The sequence below is a fragment of the Camellia sinensis genome, chromosome 1 (assembly GCF_055761805.1).
Source record: "Camellia sinensis isolate YWXY chromosome 1, ASM5576180v1, whole genome shotgun sequence".
In the NCBI taxonomy this organism is placed as follows: domain Eukaryota; kingdom Viridiplantae; phylum Streptophyta; class Magnoliopsida; order Ericales; family Theaceae; genus Camellia; species Camellia sinensis.
The window spans coordinates 36,076,607-36,098,446 of NC_138961.1; the positions used below are offsets into that span (position 1 = coordinate 36,076,607).

The following is a 21,840-nucleotide window of genomic DNA, read 5'->3' on the forward strand; positions in this document are numbered from 1 at the left end:
CATTCAGAATTTACGATCTTTTCAAACTTCTTAATGTGTAGACGCACATTATCAAAACACATTGTTAAATTGAAGGGTGGCTCATACCAAAGTCTGGAGTCAAGTATTGTCGTAAAATCTCACATCACAGACATTGAACATTATGTAAGATGGGGCAGAGAATTAACAAATCAATGAACTAAATTCTTAAACCGTAACACACATCTGCGCCGAAGCCATTTCAACAATACAAAATCAGTAAATCTATTGCAAACCAGTTTCACAAACCACCTGATGCTTCCACCACCATGATATGTCATGGATCCTAACAACAAATACTAAGAAAGAAAGTTCCTACGAAAGCAGTTTTTGTTGTTTTTTAACAAATGCTGCCTCTTCCAAAATAAAAAAATAAAAATAAAAACGTCTTCACACTTCCATCAATCATGGTGAACCTTCATCAATCCGTGCAACCATTCAGCTCATCTGAAAAAAAGCAAAAAACAACAAAAACATCAACAATTCATAAGACCACAACAATTCCTTGCCAAAGACCAGAAAATAGACAAAATTATGCCAGAACCATGGGTATTGTGAAAGAAAAACACAGACACATAAACAGACACAGGTTTGTCTGCCATTCATCCTTATGGATAGAGAAACATAGAGAAATTATACATGCCATCAACTATTTTGAGGAAAAACAAGGGCAAATGCAATGGAAAACAAGACAGAATTTTTATTCAATTATTTTCAATGTTGAGTCACGTTTTTTGTTTGGATAAAATAGAAGTCATTCTTGAGGCATATGTGCCCTAAATTGCCAGCCTAATGTGTGGTTAGATGTCATTCAAGCACCAACTACAAGAAGTCATCCATAGACTATCGGCAGAATCACAAGCAAATAATCCATATTGACAGCCTCTTAGTTCACATACAAACTCTTTGCTCTATTTTAAACGGAGCCTCTAAATCGGTGAGTCAACTAAATGCTTAATCCACACCCTATGTAAAGGGAAGTTGAACAATTGGATTGTTCTATCACATGGGAACAACAAAATTCTAAAGGTCTTAAAAAGCCTCAGTATTCAAAATCTGAAAAACAAAAAAAAAAAAACCACCGCGGACTGATTCTATTTCACTTTCAAAATTCATAGAATTGCTTGTCACTTGCCATATAAACTTCTTCAGTAATCAAGATTTGTGACTTTATCATGCCAAATGAATGAACTCCCAGATACAGATCAAACTTAACAAAGACATCATAAACAAGAATAGCATTATTACTTATCAGGCAGTGACGTACAATGCAACATCACCCAGACACCAGCTTCACAACAATGACAATGGTATTGGCAATCATAAGAGGAATTCTCATGTACTGGACTGCATAAATAAGACCAATCATCTGCCCCTTGAGCGAATTTCTTCTGACACCTGAGTATTCCTGGAAGCTCCACCCTCTAGGCACGAGGAAACGTTCCTCATTTAATATTGCCAGTGCATTAGCAAGAAGCAGACAACCTTCTAGTAGCGTCCAAAAACCCATTCCCTGCATCATGAACATTAGCAAAATCACTTTCCAATAACTTCATCTGTATTCAAAATGAAGGAATTCTAATGAGTTTACTTTATATTTAGAACAAGTCAATTCAAATTATGCATGTACGTAAAACATATCCCGAATGAAGGAATGTTGAGAATGCATCTCCTAACACTACAATACTGCAGTAATTATCAGTGGAGATGCATCAACTGTAAATTAAAAAACCCCAAAAAATTGCACTCATAATATCATATTTCCATTGTTGGTACATGTAATCCAGATGTGAAATTAAGTCCAGAAAAAGAGTTCATGAGCATAATCGTTGATGTAAAAAAACTAAGCAAAACTGCTGATGAAAGTCATCAGCACAAACCAATGAATCTGGAAAGCACCGTCATACCTAATATTAAAGAAAGTGCACAATTTTATTGAGTATAAACCTTAGTAGCAGGAAACTCCTATGGGGGCTCACTCCCGCCCCCCACCCCCACCCATGCCCCCGCTCCCACTCCCAACCCAACCTTTGACTCTTCTATAGCGCCCTCACTCCATCCCCACTCTTGCTTCGTGCAATTATGGTATAAACCCAAAATTGCATCATGATTCATAAGGTTTTCCAATACCATTCAAGCTTCAGTCCTGCAAATTACAATTCAATATGAACTAGCTGCAAAAAATTAATAAATACTCCCAGATCTTTGTAGTACTCTTGGCAAAAAGAGAAATGGGCCATTCTTTGACTCTCAACTACCTAACAAAGATGAATCAATATATTCAACTCGCAAAAATTTAAGCTACGTGATTGGTTTGGAGTATCACGTAGTGACGTAGGCAATCCCACATGGCACTATGGGACTACTCAATACTATCCTGTACTAGCAGATGCAACATTTGAGAATCTCTAGAAAGATTAATAACATTCTGTCATCTTCTTTAGGCCAATCAGGAAATTGAGTTTCCTTTTTGGTTGCAGTAGAGCGTTAAACAAGTTGATTATGAAAGTCATCCCCATTTTGTCATAAGAAAAGCTGACAGATTCGGACAATACAGCAAAATCCAAATCAGCCAAAATTTAGATCAGACAAAGCTGGCCAAAATTTTGGAATTTTAGGCGAAATTCAGGAAAATTTGGATTTACAATTCAGGGGGGAAAAGGGAATGTGGTATTTTTTTTTTTCAATAAACTGACTGGAAATTTAGAAAAGATTATAAATTAATATAGGGCCCGACAACTGGATCTGAATTAGTCAAAATTCGGATAAAACTAAACTGGGCAAAGATTAGGCATTTTAGCAAAAGTACACGAAAAAAGGAATTCCAGTGGCAAAATTCAAAATTTGATGAAGTTTGCAAAATTCAAAATTTTAAAAATAACATTTTCAAAAAAAAAAGTGAAGATATTAGATAAACGATTTGGGTCACTTCCCCATGTGTAAAATTCTGAAGCTAAAAAAAAACCTTGCTTAAGCAGTACCCTGAAACCTGAACATACCCTCATGTAATGATATGGAGATAAACATATATGAGAGTCCATGACTTCAGTAAATCTTTTATGAACTTATTGTTTCACTTCCAAGACTCTAATCATGATTTTTTTTTTTTTTTTTTTGGGGGGGGGTAATTTACTCTTATGAATTCAACTAGTCCAGGGGTATACCCTAGTAAACCTAACACCAAGACTGTAAATCCTGATCTTTCAACAACTAATTGATCCACCATAAAGGATTAGAAGAACGGTAGGGTATTTGGTTTCAGTAAATCAATAATCAAATAACAATCAATCATTATATACAAATAAAATTAAATAGAATAAACAAAGCTTCAAACTCTAAGCTGAAGATTTAATTCGAAACTGTTCGAAGAAATTTAATAAACGAAACATATTATGATGATTAGATCGAAAGTAAACATATATATATATATATATGCCCTAAAAAGAAGGGTAACATGAGAAGAAAATAGTGAGACTAACGATGAAACTCACCAGAATATTTTTGGTGGAGAGCACACACTCTCTCTCTCTCCCTCCCTCCCCAATCGATCTGAAATGAAGCTTTCGAACGGGGATTGGAGTGTTACAAAATAAATAAAGGGTTAAAAAATAATAATTTCAAAAGCATTGGGTGGAAGCCATTCGGGGGTGTAAATGAGGGTTTTTTTTTTTTTTTCTTCTAACTGTAATTCCCTCGTAAATAAATTACAATCATATTTTAAAATTTATTTAAAATATAAATTGTCTTTTTTAATTTTGAAAATTTTATTCCACCCCTTCAAACTTCTAATTGTATAACAAATTATTTTTTATTAAATTAATTAATCATTTTTAACGATATCAAATATATTTTTCAATTAAAATTTATCGTAATTTTATTGTTATGTAGAAGTGTAATTAAGAATTTTATTTTTCTTCTATTATTTTAAATAAAAAATTATGACAAAAAGGGTTTTGAAAATTTTAAAATTACATAAAATAATTCATATTTTAAGCAAACTTTAAAAATGTATTTATAAGGGGGAATTACATCCCAATAAGAGGGGGGAAAATTTATACAAATATGGAGGGGTGCAAGTAGATATGGGCATTCGTCGGGTCCGGTCAGGCTAACACTGCACGATAAAAGAGACTTTGCGTCTGCTTAAACCCAGCTCGGCCTGGCCCTAACATCGAGTCTCTACATTAGCCTAAACACATCCCAAAAAAATAAAGGGAAATTTTTTTTAAGGTCCCTAATAATTGTAATTTAGAGGATAAAAGACACCAAAAAAAAGGGTGATGCATCAGGTACCTGAACTATATGGCGCGCATTTTTAATTATTTCGTGGACCAAAATACCCTTCACAAATCAACGCAGAAACGAAACTGAATTCCGACGACTGAGTTCCATTCCAAGCATCCAACTATCTTCACGAGCAAGAAAACAGCAGAATTAGGGTTTCAATATCATCTTCACCATCGACATTAGAGTTTTATTATCTTCTGCAAAAATCATTCACATTCCTTTTTCACAAATTTCTCTGACCCCATTTTCACTGTTCAGCGTCATCTCAGTTCAACTTCGTTACATCGTATCTTCATCTCAGGGCATATCAGTTCATAATTAAAGTTTCATCCTAACTCTGGTAAGTTTTTTTACAATCCAACTAGATTTTCTCTAGAAACACAGTTAATTGCATTTTATTTTAACCTTCCATAAATTCAAGTGTCAATTTCGTAATAAAAAGCTACATGAATTTGAAAAAAGTTTTTTCTTTGTGTTTTGAACTTATTCTTGAACATGTTTGTGTGATTTTATCTGTAAATTTCTCTAGCATTTGAATTTCTCTGATTTTTGCTTGATATATGTTTCTTCTTTGAATTTTCTCTAGCATGCTTATTTTGAAAAAAGCTATTTCTTTGTGTTTTGATCTTATTCTTTAACATGTTTCTATGATTTTGTCTATAAATTTCTTTCTCTGTAAATTTCTCTAGAATATGTATTTTTCTCTGAAAGGTCTATCTTTCTTTGGAATGTCTATTACTTTCTTGTCTATGTCTAAGTTTCTCTGGCATTTATAATTTTCTCTGGCCACATCACCTTTCTCCCTTGTGTGTCTCTATCATGTTTAATTTTCTTTGGTTGTGTATGTAAATTTCTCTGGCATTTTAATATTATAGACTGGAATGTATGTTTCTTCTTTGAATTTTCTCTGGCATGTTTATTTTGAAAAAAGTTATTTCTCTGTGTTTTGATCTTATTCTTAAACATGTTTCTGTGATTTTGTCTATAAATTTCTCTGCTTTGTAAATTTCTCTAGAATATGTATTTTTCTCTGGAATGTCTATTACTCTCTTATCTGTGTTTAAGTTTCTCTGGTATTTATAATTTTCTCTGGCCACATTACTTTTCTCCCTTGTGTGTCTCTTTGATGTTTAATTTTCTCTGGTTGTGTATGTAAATTTCTCTGGCATTTTAATATTATGGACTAGAAATTTTCTCTGGGATAGAAATTTTCTCAAGAATGTATAATTTTCTCTGAAATGTGTAATTTTCTCTAGTATGTTTATTTTGTTCAATTCTTGGTTTCAATGTTGTGTAATTTTCAGTGGCATGTTTACGTTGCTTTGTTTATTTTATCTTGCTAATTGTGGAATGGAAATTTTCTTTGGCTTGCCATGTTTACTTTTCTCTGTCATTCATTTTCTGTGTTTGCTAGATATATATTTCTTTTTTGAATTTTTTCTAGCTATATTTTACTTCTATATGTAATTTTAATAATTATTTAAAATTTCTCAGCCATGTTTATGTTGCTTTGTTGATTTTCTCTGGGAATGGAAATTTTCTATGGTTAGATGTATTCCACAGGAAAACAATTAATACTCTGACATTTAATTTTTAGTGTCTTATTTTCTCTGACATTTATAATTTTCCCTGACCACCTTAGTTTTCTTCCTTATGTGTAATTTTCTCTGACATGCCCAACTTTCTCTAGCATGTTCAATTTTCTCTGGGATTTAATGTTGACATCTTTATGTTTTTATCATTGTCTAGAAATGGCAACATGTAAAAGCAGCAAAACACTGGAAACGCTGAGCAAAAAACAGAAACTCTCTTAGTCTTCTTATGATCTAAGATTAAAAACTAGCAAAACACCACAAACTCCTTGCCAAAATACACAAGTCCAAGGTGATGAAGCAACTAGCATCAAGATGAATACCCCAACTTCAAAAGACTCAAGCTCAAGGGGAGAAAAACTTGTTAAACTCCAAAGAAAGAGAGCTCCTTACAGCATTCAATACTGATCCAATCTCTCATCTGTTGTCTCCTTTTTTCAAACACTTAAATTCAATTCAAACCAACTTGTAGAGCTTCAAAAGACCCCATTCTGGTATTTGATCCAAGCTCTAACCACTGGAAGGATGGATCCAAGGAAATCTAGGAAATCTAATGATGATGTAGTTGCAATAATCCAACGTTACAATAAAAAAACAAAAGCATTCACAGTTGGTAAAAAGAACTTGACATTTACAACCAATGACATGACCTTGATTTTTGATTTGCAATGAGGTAAATGAGCCATGTCATTAAGATCCTCTAAAAAGCCAAAATTTAAATTTCTAAGGAAAAGATTTCCAAAGGACACAAGGCTCACTAGTCCTATTCTTAATAATGCCTAAACAATGAAAGGCAAGCAACCAACTGACTTCAAAGATGTAACAATCATTGTTACATTGTACTTGTGTCTCACCATATTTTTTGCAACAAGTGGAAATTCAATAGGGTGGGTTTTTATAAAGTATGTGAAACCTTTTGAATCAATGAAACAGTATGATTGGCCAGAAGCAATCACATCAACATTGATTGATTCTATTATCGCATTGCACAAAACTCTATAAAAAGTTATGGGGTGTGTCATTGCATTGTTGGTAAGTATAATTTCCATTCAAATTTGCAGTTATCATACTTACAAATTTGTGTGTTTAGCAAAATTTAATTACTTTAATTTCCATCACAGTATTGGCTATGTGAATATGCAAATATTATTGACTTGGAAGACAGTAACAACTGACTTCCCAAGATATGCCAAGTGGAACTTGCTGTAACAACCCTCATACTGTTTACCGATTAATGACTGATTAACTGCTAATTACTGTTAACCGAGACTGATTATGACTGATAATTGAACTGAATGAACTACGAAACTGACTGACTGAAAACTGGAACTGAATTGACCGAGTATGTATGTTAATCTGTAGTCTATCTGTTTGATTGTTTATTTGATCTGTTCATGTTTTATGTTTAAACTGCTAATTGAAGGCATTATCGGCGGCCGAACCGGGAATTGATTGATGTTTCTCGACCCTCATAATTAATGTGATTTTATGGTGTATTTATCGAAAATCTGATTTAGTGTGATTAAATTAGATTAAAATAAGCTAATTAAAGAGTTAGGCTTAATTACCAAATTGCCATCCTCGTGGGCCACATTGATAAACCTTGTCTAAGACTTAGTCTTGCCTTACACCACATTTGCTCAGCCATTTCTCTTGAGTGTGTAGCCGACTAGAAGAGGAGAAATAGGGAGTTAGAGTGAATTCATCTTGAATTGCTTGGAACTTGAAGAATTGCTTGGTAATTGAAGTATAGCTTGCTAATTGGAGCTTCTAGTTTTGCATTGACGACCTAAGGTAGAGTAACTGCCCTTTTGTTCTTGAGTTTAAGTGATTCTTGCATGATTTATAGCAAATTGTAGCCTTGAGCCAAGTTATGGCTCTTACATGTTGAATTGTAGCTTGATTGTTGCATGCATGTTACCATTCTTGAGTTTTGAGGTTGTAAGTTCATAATTCCTCACATGCATGCCCATCTTTCAATCATACTCCATGAGTTCATCTTGATTTTGAAGGTTTGAGCTCTTTTGAAACAACATTAAAGCTTTGAAAATGATTTAAGCTCATGCACGCTCATTTGAATTGTTGTCATGAAGATTGGTTTGATATTGGGTTTGAATTAAACACCCTTGGGCCTTGATTTTACAAATTGAGGTTTGATTTATGTTATTCTATGTGGTTACAAATGTTTTCCAGAAAAGTGGCCCAAGAGGATCGGATTTGGAGCATCAAAACTTGGTTTTTGGCTTGAAGGTGCAATCTGGGTTTTCCAGATTCTGCACTTCTGCTCGAGCGGGGGCTAGTGCCGCTCGAGCGTGGAATTCGAGCATCCAGCATCTTGCACTATTTTACAGTCCGCTCGAGCGGAGAAATGGGCGCTCGAGCGGAGGCATGTGTCTCAAGCTCGAGCGGGCGTCGAGCGTCCGTCGAGCGGAGATTTCACCCATCCAGTACTTTTACAGTACGCTCGAGCGAGGTATTTGACGCTCGAGCGTGTAACCTTGTTGCATGTCCGCTCGAGCGGGGAAACCTGCGCTCGAGCGGGACTCTGTTTTCTGAAAATTCTGAAAATGCTTTTAAAAGTGCATCTTTGCATCCTCATCTCATCCTAGGCATTCTTAGGCCTAGTTTAAGACATCTTATTGAGGATATAGATGTAGAACACACTGAGGCAAATTAAGAATTAAGTTATTATCTTTCCCAGCTGTGTAGCTTAGTGTGTTCAATCTGTTAACTGTGTAGGGTTGGCGACTGGGAGACACGCTCTAGCATACTGTAGCCCAAACTCTGTGAGTAACGATTGTGTAAAGATATGTTCAAAAATGATTATTTTCTGAACAACTGAACTGTACTGTTTCTGAATTGAATACTGTTAATTGAATGAATGTTCTGCCCTATATTCTGAACTGTATTGTGGCATTCTTAGCACCTACTGTTTACTGTTTACTATTACTGATACAGAGATCTCTGTCGGTTCCCTTGTTGGAACCACTACTGTTACTGACTGATGGCCATCATTTACTGCTCGGTCTTTTAAGACCTACTGTTTACTGTACTGTTATGCTAATGGATGTACCACATATTACTGTACTGACTGAACGACTGAAACACTGATTTAATGAACTGTTTTCATTACTGTAAGGACATTCATTCTTAACCTCTTTACGCATTATGTTATTCATTGGGCTTTAGCTCACCGCTCATATATATATGTAGGTGTACAGGCACCAGACCGCGGCTAGGAGCGTCAGGGTTACTTCAATTTTGTCCAGCCAACTACCGTGCCTCACTGCGAGGTTCCAAGCCTATCATGCTAAGGCTTAGGAGCGTTTTAGGACTCCCCATTCTGTACTGTCTTACTGTTTGTAATAACCGAGTGGATTGTATAGACTGAATGTTTACTGTACTGTTATATAGGGATTAAGTCCCCATTCTGAATGATTGTATATATTGTGCATACTGTTCTGTACTGTTTGTGTATATATGTATGAAAAGTCTTTTTGCATACAGACCGTCACAGCTCATTGGATATTGTTTCTTTACTGTTTTGGCTTCCGCCAGGCCCTGTACTCTGTTTTACTGTGCTACTGTTAAGCAGGCCTTTGGTAATCTCGGATTACTGGCCGGTTACGGTGCTAAACCCATAGGGCCGGGTTTGGGTCGTGACACTTGCAAAGCTTGACCAAATAGCTGCAGAAGACACCAGTCCACTCTCTTGCACCTTGACAGGTTAGATTTCTATTGCCACTGAAATCTCAGTGAAATTCCAAAATTTCTCTGACCACTGGTTTGTTTCCCTCTTTGTGCCTTGATTGATTAAGATCAATTTTCTCTGAACTATCAATTTATGTTTCTTCTTTGATTACCACTGGTTTTTTTTTTTTGCCATTGTAATCAATGTTCTCTGCAATCCAAATTTCTCTGACCACAATTGTAACACATTAACTTATATGCCCTGATTGATTTTCTCTAATATCTGAATTATGTTGGTTGTTTCATAATTTTTTCTGGCCCATAAAATTGTTTCTCTTTATGTGTAATTTTCTCTGGCCCATAACTTATGTGCCTTGCTTCTTTAATTAACACTGTTTATTTCTATCCTTGTAATGAATTTTCTCTAGAATCCAAATTTCTCTAACATAATTATAGTAACATTAACTTATATGTCCTAATTAATTTTCTCTGATATCTAAATTATGTTGCTTGTTTCATAATTTTCTCTGCCTCATAAAATTATTTCCTTGTCTATAATTTTCTCTGACCCATACAATTTTCTTTGAAGTTTGTTTCTCATTAGTATCATTTAGATGAATTTTATCTGTCTTATTTGAATTTTTTCTCTCAGTGAACTTTGTAACATTTCTCTAATAAAAGAGCCTCCTGTTACAGATAGATAACAATGAGCTAGTTAAAAACTCATCAGATGAGTTTTGTCTTGGTAAAAAGGAGAAGAAAGAATCAAAAAAAACAATTGTTAAATTCAAAGAGACATGAGAAGATTCATCTGAAGAAGCAAGGAATGAACAAAAAAAAGGCAACATAGAAGAACAAAAAGCCAGCAATGGACAAGAAGATCAAGCAAGCAGTGGAGAAGCAGAAGCCAGAGAAGAAAGTAAAGAAATAGAAGTAGAAGACAAAGAAGAAAATGTATAGAAAAAAAAAGACAATGAAGAAGAAGATGAAGGCACTCTCAATCTAAAAAGCAAGAAGAAAACAATGAGGAGAGTGATGAAGAAGAACATAATGAGCCGATGGACCAACATCATGATAGCATTTGTGGCTCAACAATACATCAGCCTCAAGAATCTGAGGAATCAAAGGATGCTCAAATTGCTAATCTACATCAAAGACTAAAGACACTTTTTAAATCCAAAATGGAAGAAGAGAGAAATTTGAATGAATTACTTGCATAAAAGGAGATTGCAATAAGAACCTTAACATCACATAACTCAGAACTTCAAGAAAGAGACATCACAAACCATATGAAACTAAGGATGTTGGAGGTTCAAAAAGAAGATGATACAAAAACAATTCAACAGTTGAGGCATTCAATTTCATAGCTTGAAACTGAAAATGCTAGATTGCATGAACAAATTCAAGAACTATCCGTCCAACTAGCAACACAACCTTACCGAAAACCAACACAAGTTCAACCACGAGGTCAATGAAAATCTTGAGCCACAAAAAGTTATGTCCTTGTGGCAACATAACTCAGCAACGAAATTTTTATTTATTATAATTTTCTCTATCAATGGTAATTTTCTCTAGAAGTTAAATTTCTCTGACCATTTGTTTCTGCTGCTTATTTCTATTGATTTTTACTGCTTATTTGATTTTCTCTATCTATTTGCTTATTTGATTTTTGGGGCTTGTTTATTTTCACTGTGTATAGTTAGAATAGAAGTGGAACAACAACCAACAACCCGGCAAGAATAAGTGGCACACAAAGAACAACCAAAACAAAAGACAAAAATCTATGGTAATTAGAAAATATTGAATCAAATAAATTTACATATTGAAATATCATCTCTTTCTTCAAAGAAATTTCACTTTTACTGATATTTTCACTGTCTATAGTGAAAAACAGTGAAAAAAGATCATACATCAATGATAAAGAATTTAAAGGCAAAAGAAAGGAAAGAAAAACAGCAAGATCCAGAATTTCAATATCCTAAAGTTGCGAAGGTGACTAAAGGTTCAAAGCAAGTTGCAAAGCAAACAGAGCAAACCACCAAAGACAAAGAAGTACTTGATGCCAATACGTATGTCTTGCCTCAACCAACAAGCATCAAAAAATCTTGGATTTTTTCACAAACTTTACCGGTTTCAAAATTGATAAAAGAACATGAAAAAGACATCTTGCAGCGCATATCAAATGTGTCTGGACTCAAGTAAGTACAACAAATAAAATAGAAGATAACAAACAACAATTTACTAACTTATATTGCATTAACAACTATTAAATCCCTTCTTTGTCATCTTGTAGGGCTTTAATCTGGACAAGTGAGTTGATTCTCATTACCTTTGAAGATATTGGATACCTAATAAACGAAAAAGAAAAATTGCCAATAATGTAAGTCTTTCATCAAAATTTCTCTGTAATGTTCCATCAGCCTTTATAAACCAATGTTACAATTATAAATGATATTTTTCAAGTCGTTGATGGCTATGGAGAGATCCTATTTGCTGACCAAATGAGAAAACGACAACAACCAACTTCATTTTTTTTCACATACATGAGCTTAGTATGTTACTACTCTTTTATTTGATTTTCTCTGAAATTTACTTACTACTTTCTCTTGTTAAGATACTTCTTGAAACCAGTTGTGTCACTAGTTTAATTTTCTCTGGCTAGTTGTGTGTATTTAAAATTTCTCTGTGTGTATATTTCTTAAATTCCTGTCATTTCAACTTTCTCATAACATAACCATTTTTTTTATTTTCTCTTACCGCAGAACTTCATTAAGATGACGGAAAATCAAACTTTCAGAGTCTCATTATTTGACAAGCATCTTGAAATAACATGGAGGAACTACAAGTTCTTCCATTTCCCAATAAATATTGGGGGTAATGAGAAGTCAACAGATGGAAATCACTGGACCTTTCTAGTCCTTGACAAACAAGACAATTTATGGAGGTTCTACAGCTCACTAAGGCCAATGAGAGATGATGCACAAGACAAATATATCAAAAATGCAAAACAATTGGTAACGAGTGCAAATTTTTTAATCCATGATAATGTTTATGTGATGATAATTTTCATAGAATCCCATTGATTTGTCTGTAAATTTCTCTGTTATTTAAAAATTATTTTTTTTTTGTAGTAAGATTATGTGAAGAATATTTTGAAAGCTTGCCTTGAAAGAGAGACACAATCACAACCCTCTTTCAAATTGATAGACTCACAAAACACAAATTACGACTTCGAATATATCAACAATGCTCCACAACAAGACAGTGATTCGTAAGTTTCATAAAACATCTATAAATAAGATAATCTAATTTGAATGTTTCTTAAAACTAACTATATCTATAATTTGTATGCAGTGTGGATTGTGGCCTCTTTATATGCTACATAATGAGACAATATAGCAACCATGAACATATCAACTCGAAATTGTCCACACAAGACGTAAGGTTGATGAGGGCAGAAATCATAGAGAGATTTGTGACCGAAATTGGCCGGTAATGGACAGAACCAATTCAAATACCACCAGAAGAATAACCAAAAGTATAATATTGAAAGCACACTAATGAAAGGAAGACAATGTATACAATGTAATTAGGATTAACCATTCAATTTGTTTTTTCATACATTGAAGGAATGATGATATTTGACATATATGTATATATCTTTTTTTGACTAATATAAATTTCATAGCTATTAATGGTTAAATATATTTTTTTTTATTGTGATTGTCAACACAATCCACACAGAGAAAATTGTCTGCAGAAATTTCTCTAATATGATATTGCCAGAAATTTACAGAGAAATTTAACTCATATTTTGCCAAGGGAATGCCTATATGATCATGTAATCTGTAATGCTATGTGTTGGTACAAAACAATCATCAAATTCAAAAAACACAAAACGCACAATAATTTTCTCTACTATTGGCAAATTTCACTGGATGAATTTGAAGTTTCAAAATGCAATGCACAGATAATTTTCTCTGCCAGTGGCAAATTTCTCTAGATGAAATTGACTAGTATTATAAACACACTACTCATAGTATGTTTCAACAAACACAATGCACACTGTAATTTTCAATGCTATTGGCAAATTTCTCTAAATGAATTGGACCTCACAAAACACAATGCACGTTTCAACAAACATATTGCCCATAGTAAATCTCTCTTCTATTGGCAAATTTCTATGGATGAATTTGCCTAGTATGAAGTTACCAGAAATTCACAGAGAAATTTAACTCGTATCGTCCCAAAGAGGGTGCCATATGATCATGCAATCTGTAATGCACTGTGTTGATACAAAATAATTATCAAATTCAAAAAACACAATGTACACAGTAATTTTCTCTGCTTTAGGCAAATTTCTCTGGATGAATTTGATTGGTATTACAAACACACTGCCTATACTATGTATCAACAAATACAATACACACTTTCACTACTATTGAAAAATTTCTCTGAATGAATTTGATAGATATTATTATATACACTGTCCAAAAAATACATTTTACAAGACAAAATACACAAAGTAATCATCAAATGTATTATTCAATCAATAAAATGTATTATCCTCAACTATTTAACAAAGGTTCCTTGCAAGTCCTCTTATTATGGCGACCAATACTCTCACAACGACTACACTTAATAACCTTTTTAAACTCTCCAGTATAAGCAATTATGTTCTTCTTTGGCCTCCTAGCTAGTTTCTTACTCAATGGAGATAAAATCATAGCATCATCAATGCTGCACACAAGTTTTTCAACAGTTGGAACTAAATCAATCGAAAACGAGTATACTTGACGATACATATCAACATGAAAAAATGGTTCAACAAATGAATTAAAATTCTTTCCACTCCTAAAAATTACAGCAACAACATGTTGACATGGATACCCATTTATTTCCTATTTTCGACATGAACAAGTTCTCAACCCAAGATCAACCATAACCGAAGGAAAATAGTGCACTTCAAAGACATTATCAGATGATAAACTCACATTCCATGTCCTCCCATTCAAGAAAGCCTTCTCCAATACACTATCCATACGAGGACAGAGAACTTTATTCCATTTACTATAGAGCAGCCTTCTATCAGACCTCATATTCACGATTTGTAACCGTATCATGTCCACCAAATTTGTCATTGGCAAGTGCCGAGCTTCTCGTATCCATGAATTGAATGACTCAGTAACATTTGAATGTATCTTACCATAACATTTCCCCTCAAAATATGCATCACTCCAATTTTCATATGGTAAACTTCTCAAGAAAATACTCACAATGTCTTCTCCCTCGCTTTTTAATTCATTTAACTTGAAATGAAATGATGCCTTTGTTGGCGCATATGCACATTCTGAAAATTTGGACACAACCGTCTCCCTAATCAAATCTGTGTTTCCACATGACAACTATCCCTTAAATTTCTCTTTAGATGTTCAAGACAAAATCCATGAAAGTAATTACGAAAAAACCTAGCAATTCCTTCTACAATACCACAATGTCGATCTCATATGAAACTTATCACTCTCTCCGATCCCAATACATCATATAAATGTTTAAGGAACCAACACCAATCGTCTTTATTCTCAGCATCAACAACAGCAAAAGCTATAGGAAAAAAACCTACAAAACAAATAGGAACAAGCATATTAGATATAAACATGCAGAGAAAATTAGAACAGTAAACAACCAGAGAAATTTGACACTGCCAACATCCAGAGAAAATTCACACAATGGTAACCTCTAGAAAAAATTCACTTAGTGACCAACTCCAGAGAAAATTCACTTAGTGACCAACTACAGATAAAATTCACACATTGGCAACATCTAGAGAAAATTCACTTAGTGACAATATCTAGAGAAAATTCACTTAGTGACCAACTACAGATAAAATTCACACATTGACAACATCCAGAGAAAATTCATACACTGACCAAAATTCAGAGAAAATTCACACAGTGGCTACAACCAAAGAAAATTCACATAGTGGCCAAAACCAGAGAAAATTCCAAGTGTCAGAGAAAAATCACATTCACTCAATTCCTATATGTATGGAAAATTCACATACTTAGATAAAATAAAATATATTTACAATTACCTTTATTCCCATATTTCCCCGTCGCAGCAAGCATAACTCCTTTGTATCGTCCTTTCAAAAATGTTCCATCAAGAAACAACAATGACCGACAATATTTAAAACCAGCAATACATGCATGAAAAGCCACAAACACTCTTTTGAAACGCTTGTTATCTACAAAATCTAACTCAAAACGACTACTTGGATTGTTCTTCAATGCCTCATCATAATACCTCCATAATTGATCGAATGACAAACAAGAATCCTCATATGTATTACATTTTACTTTTTCAACCCCCAACCAACCACAGTTATAACTTATTGAGACCCCATACTCGTCTTTCATTTCTTTGACAACATCCACTAGACGAGTTAGAGGTTTTACACTTACCTCTTCAAGTATCAGCCCAGAAACTAAGTTGGAAGTCATCCTAGCATGTTTACTAATACGAACCGCCACACTACACGTATGTTCATTGTTCAAAGTTCTTATGTAAAAGAACCCATTTGTTTTTTCAACTGAAGCATGTACACGCCACATACATCCCCTTGATTCCTTTTATGTACATTCTGTCGTAACCTTCAGCTTGTCATTTTTAACATACGTAAACTGAAAACCAACCTTCATAGCATACTTGCATAAAATAGTACGGAACTCAACCACACCACCCTCAAGCTTTTGTCCAACACTCGTAATATTATTTCGCCAACCAACTAACAATAACACCTTTTCTTGGTGAGAACAAAACTTAGAGAGTGAATTCCTTTCAATATCCACCAGCCTATCACATTCACCATGCACAAAATCCACCCAATTAGACCCCACTTCATTCTCTTGATCATAAGTACTACACCTAGTAACTGAAACATCAACTATATTAACACCATGTGCACAAACAACCCTCAACATATTTAGAAAATCAATATTATTTCGAACCATATAATTCGAATGACCCACAATAAAATATGAAATACACATCGTCTCAGGTTTCAAATTCTCCCATGTTTTACACAAAATGCCAACCAATTCCTCAAAATTTAATTCGCATGAGACATTAATGACAATAGTACCATTCCCATATTTGCATAGCAACAACATTGTACTGTCCATCGAAACTGAAAGAAAAAACAAGAAAAATAATTTGTTCAACATAAAAACACTTCACAAGAACAACATAAAAGTCCAGAGAAATTTCTAATAATTATAATTTTCTCTAATAACAAGCTTATAATTTTCTCTGCACTCAAATAAAAGTCCAGAGACATTTACAAACTTATATTCACCTTCAAGATATCAAAAACAAAATCACAGAGAAATTTACTGCTAACTATTAAACACAATCATAGACAAAAATCACACAGAAGATCTGTTATGAAATTATAAACTTCTTTGTGATTTTCACCGAACTACAAGCTTATAATTTTCTTTGCGTCATTCTGCAATATTGCACTCATATCAAAATCCAGAGAAATTAACAAACTTATATACACCTTCAAGATAATAAAAAACACTGCACTGTCCATCTAAACTGAAAGAAAAAATACAAAAAATAACTTTTGTTCAGAGAAACAAAAACTTATATTCACTTTCTACAAATTTATAATTTTCTCTGAACTACAAACTGAAAGTGAATAATAAACTTATAATTTTCTCTGAACTACAAATAAAAGTCCAGAGAAATTTAAGAACTTATATTCACTTTCTCAAATTCTATTTGCATTAGAAACTTCTAATAATATGCCCATATGAACTTATAATTTTCTCTATGATTTTTGCTGGATTATAATAACAAACTTACAATTTTCTCTGGATTATACCAACAAAAGTGCAGAAAATGAAATTTCTCTGGTTTAAAAAAATTTCTTTGGTTTGAAAAAATAGAGAACGAAACTTATCATTGATCAGCATGTTGATAAAAAACAAAGCACGAAAAATGAATTCTAAACATCAAAATCAACTACACTGTCAACACTTTTTGAAATTGATCAAAAAACAGAGAATGAAAAATTAATTCCAAAAATAAAAATCAACACTATCAAGCTGGCCTCTATCTAAAATTGATCAATAACAGAGAATAAAAAATTAACTCCAAAAATCATAAACAATTTCACTGAGCTAGCCTCTCTTTTAAATTGATCAAAACTGAAAACAAAAACCTAATGCAAAAATAAACTTGAAAAACTAATATGAAATCAGAATCCTTACATAAAATTCAAAACAAAAATCAAAATCCATGTAGAATTTCCATCGAAAACACACATGATTCAACTCCACTAAAAAACCTACGCGATCAACACACTGTAACACCTACACGATCGTAGCAATCTCTATCGTTAAGTCCACTGCAACACTTGCAAAATCCTTACGAAATCTCCACTGCAAAGTCAGTTTCCAAAATCTTCACCGTGAAGTCAGCAATAGAATATTCAGTTTGCCAAAATCCAAACAAACTTATGTTATAAAAGAATGGTAAATAAGGTATTTTATAACATAAAATAAGGTTGAGGGACCTTAGCCATCAAATCATATTATTGTGGACCTCTCCTCTTATCAAAAGTTGGGGAGAGACCTTAGACCAATTTTTCCAAAGATGATTGGGGCTATAAGTTAATTTTTTTTTTAAATATTCTATAATTAAATTCAATTACACATTATATTTTTTAAATAAATATACTGACAACATTATAAATTGAAAGATTTCTTAAACAAATTCAATCAAATATCATCACAAATGTGAATTTCAATAAAATTAACAAAGATAAAATCAAGAACATATATATTTTAATTAATTAATTAATTTAAATAGCGGGTCGGGTAGAGCCAGGTTACGTTAAAAGTATAAATCTCAAGTAATATATCAGCTCGAAAATGTTGGTCCAGCCCAATTCTATGGGCTAAAATAATTTTTCAAACCCTAAAAAAATAACGCCAGACCGGATGGGCTGGGCGAGCCAAAGGGGTGATGTCCACCCCTAGGTGCAAGTCACACTTGTACCCCACAATCTTTCACTTACACTTACATGTTTTTATAATTTTTTTTTTTAATCTGTCTCCCTGTGGTGAAATTTTCCCTATTTATAATTTACCAAACAAAAAAGAAGAAAATTTTTAGAGTGAACTTGCTTTTATGACATCAGGGCCCAATGAAGTAGCACATGAATTTCAATTTACGCCTCTCAATTAATTGCTTTAAAAAATCCAAATTTGTTTTTAGAGTATTTTTTTTCCCAAGATTGTAAGATGTTAATTTATTAGTAAAATTATTTTACAATTAAAAAGGTCGTCGTTACTCTATCAGCTCAAATCTCTGACTTTTCTTTCACCACCCCCTAAAGTATGGTTACATGATCATTAAGCTAAACCCATAATATAATTTTGTTTTTAGAGTTTGATTACGATGGAAGTAATAGAGGGTGGAGGGAAAATGGTTTTTTTATGAGTTCATTTATGAAAGTGGTGAAAATTACAATATGGGGGAATTTAAAATCAATGTATAAGTTGAAAAATAATTACAAATTAGTGGTAAATTTTATCAATATTAATAATTAAAATTATAAAATTTTCCAGATATATAAATAAAATTTGCAATTACCACAGGTAATTTCCCTAAATTTATGTTTCATGTACAAATCATAATAATATGATAATTAAGTTTAAAATTCCTTACCAAAAACAAAAAAACAATATATATATATATATATATATATTTATCCATTTAAGAATTACTGAGAAATTTTCATAGTACCGCATGTGATTTATTACTCCATATGTGATTTACCACATATTATTTCAAATAAGTACATGTAGAGCAGCAAAAATTAAAGTGTTAATCTAATCATTAAAGTCAACTTTGTTTGGTAAATAAGTGTAATAAATAAATATGGGTCAAAGCCCAAAGATAATGGCCCAACTGGAAGGTCAACCCAGATTCGACCCACTAGAATCGAATAGCCCCTAGCAGTAAAGAATACTTTAGGGAACTTGCTGAGGTTCTACCTGTTAAGGGACAGTAGCTGAGGTATCCTACCTCAGTGTCGCCATCTCACTAGAACATTGCAAAGCTGCCTTTGAGACACTTGCTGATGAAAGAAAGACCGAGGCAACTTAAGCCTCCACAACTATTTTTTGAGGCAAGACTCCCTAAGATGATAACAACCTTTGAGAAAGGCTTCCCCCACACAAGTATAGGCTAATGCTTAGCGTTAATAGCAGACCCCAAACATTAGCAACCTAGGATTGATAGCAGGTCAAAAGCATATGTAGCTTGGCATTAATAGTAAGCTCTACCACTTTCTAGTTGGAATTGATAGCAGGCACCAAAGATACCAATATACCATGACAACTCCGTAAAGATAGGAGTAGGGTAGCCTGAAATTAAGGGACTCCCTTTCTATTTACGCAAGTCTTAAGCCTGCCTTAGTTGCACTGGAAAGGCCAAGGAAGCCCCCATTGGGCTTGATATGAGGCATAACCCTTGCTACGGCCTACGTCTTGGGAAACTAGGAGTTTGTAGTTAGGTGGCTAAGGGTGGAGGAGCCGTTGAGGTAGACATAAGTATGACTGGTAGCAGATCATGAGTCTTAAGACTGCATGTCTTAGAAAATTGAATTGTAACAACCCTGACCTGTGATTAACTTATAAACTTTTATTAAGAATGCCTAATAAGTAGTTACAAGAGAATTCTACATTAATTGCATGTGTATTGTGTTAAATGTGCTTATTCCTATTTGATGTAGAAATATATGTCTGTATTTCTGATTTGATATGCAAATTGAAGGCTTTATCGGCATCCGATCACGAAATTGACTTGGTTTATGTATTATTTGGAATTTTTATAACATTATGGTAGGTTCAATTGAAATTCGATTCGAAACTAAACAATTAGAATAAAATAATACAAATTAATTAACTTAAGCCAAGAGTTAATTAAGTCCCTTAATTAGCCTATATAAGGCTTATACAACACTTTAGAATAATCTCATCTTCACCATTTTGAGCTCTTACACGTCAGAGAGAGAGAGAGAGAGAGGGAAGGAAGAAATTGAGATCAAAGAAAAGGAAAGAGAGAATTGGTAGGATTTGGAGACAATTTGGAGCTTTAAGTTAGTTTTTCACTTGACTTCAACCTTAGGTAAGAATTCAACTCACATCTTGTAACCTCAAGCTCATTTACATGTGAAATCAAAAGGGAAATAGAGTGTAATGCATGTGTTCAGGAGAATTAAGGAGATTAACTTGAGAATTAAGCTAAATAAATGGAATTGGGATCAAACCATGCATGCATGTGCATATCATGAAGTTTTTGAAGCTGATTTCAAAGTTTTCCTATATGCATGTTCATGTTTTGGTCTTGTTATGAGAATTCAACTCCTCTTTGTACTAAACATCTCATTCTACCAAGATTTGGAAAGTTTGAACTCAAGAAAATACATGCATGTTGTGTTTTCAACATTTCAAGTTTAGTTTTGTTCAATTGGCAAAGCTTTTGGGCTTGATTTTGCGACATAGTTTGTAATTCATCATATACTATGAGTTTCTCAATGGTTTACTTAGTTTTGGCCCAAAAGGTTGTGTTTTGAAACTTTGAAATTGAGTTTTGAACTCGGGAAGCAAATCTGGAAATTCCAGAATTTGCACTCTCTGGTTGAGCGGTAAAGTCTGTGCTCGAGTGAAGAATTCAAGCTTTCAATACTTTTGCAGAGTTTGGGGGTTGGCTCCAGCGACAAAAGTTGTGCTCGAGCGACCACCCTTTGTTTTGTACCTCTGCTCAAGCGAAGAAGTCTAAGCTCGAGTGTAAAATTCATGTTCCTAGAAGTTTTACAGAACTTTGCAGACCGCTCAAGCGACCAAAGTTGCATTTGAGCGAGGACCCTGTTTACTCAGTCTTTGGCTTGAGCAACCATCGAGCGTTTGTCGAGCCGAAAAATCATACAATCAGTACTTTTGCAGACTTTGCAGACCGCTCGAGCAACAAACGTTGCGCTCGAGTGGACTGCTCTATTTTTGAAAATTTGACTAAGTGTTTCAAGCTACATTTTGGTATGCTCATTGCATCTTAGGCATTCCTAAGCCTTAATCAAGACATAATAATAAAGATAAAGATTAAAAACACACCAAGATGAAATGAAATGAGTTATGTGTTTTCCGGACATGTGTTTCAATGTGTATTGTTATGTGTT

General features: G+C 33.6%; 1 non-coding gene across 2 annotated transcripts; it reads right to left on the bottom strand.

Annotated features, from left to right (window-relative positions):
• Positions 1–162: 162 nt before the first annotated feature.
• LOC114279992 (uncharacterized) lies at positions 163–3,682 on the bottom strand. 2 transcript variants are annotated; one of them, XR_014333848.1, is made up of 3 exons: positions 3,510–3,682; positions 1,286–1,531; positions 163–465 (listed from the first exon to the last, which is right to left on the bottom strand). It is a non-coding gene; the product is annotated as an uncharacterized LOC114279992 (transcript). The 2 variants fall into 2 exon arrangements; XR_014333849.1 differs by having other exon boundaries at positions 1,267–1,531; positions 3,510–3,646.
• Between the last annotated feature and the right edge of the window lie 18,158 nt (positions 3,683–21,840).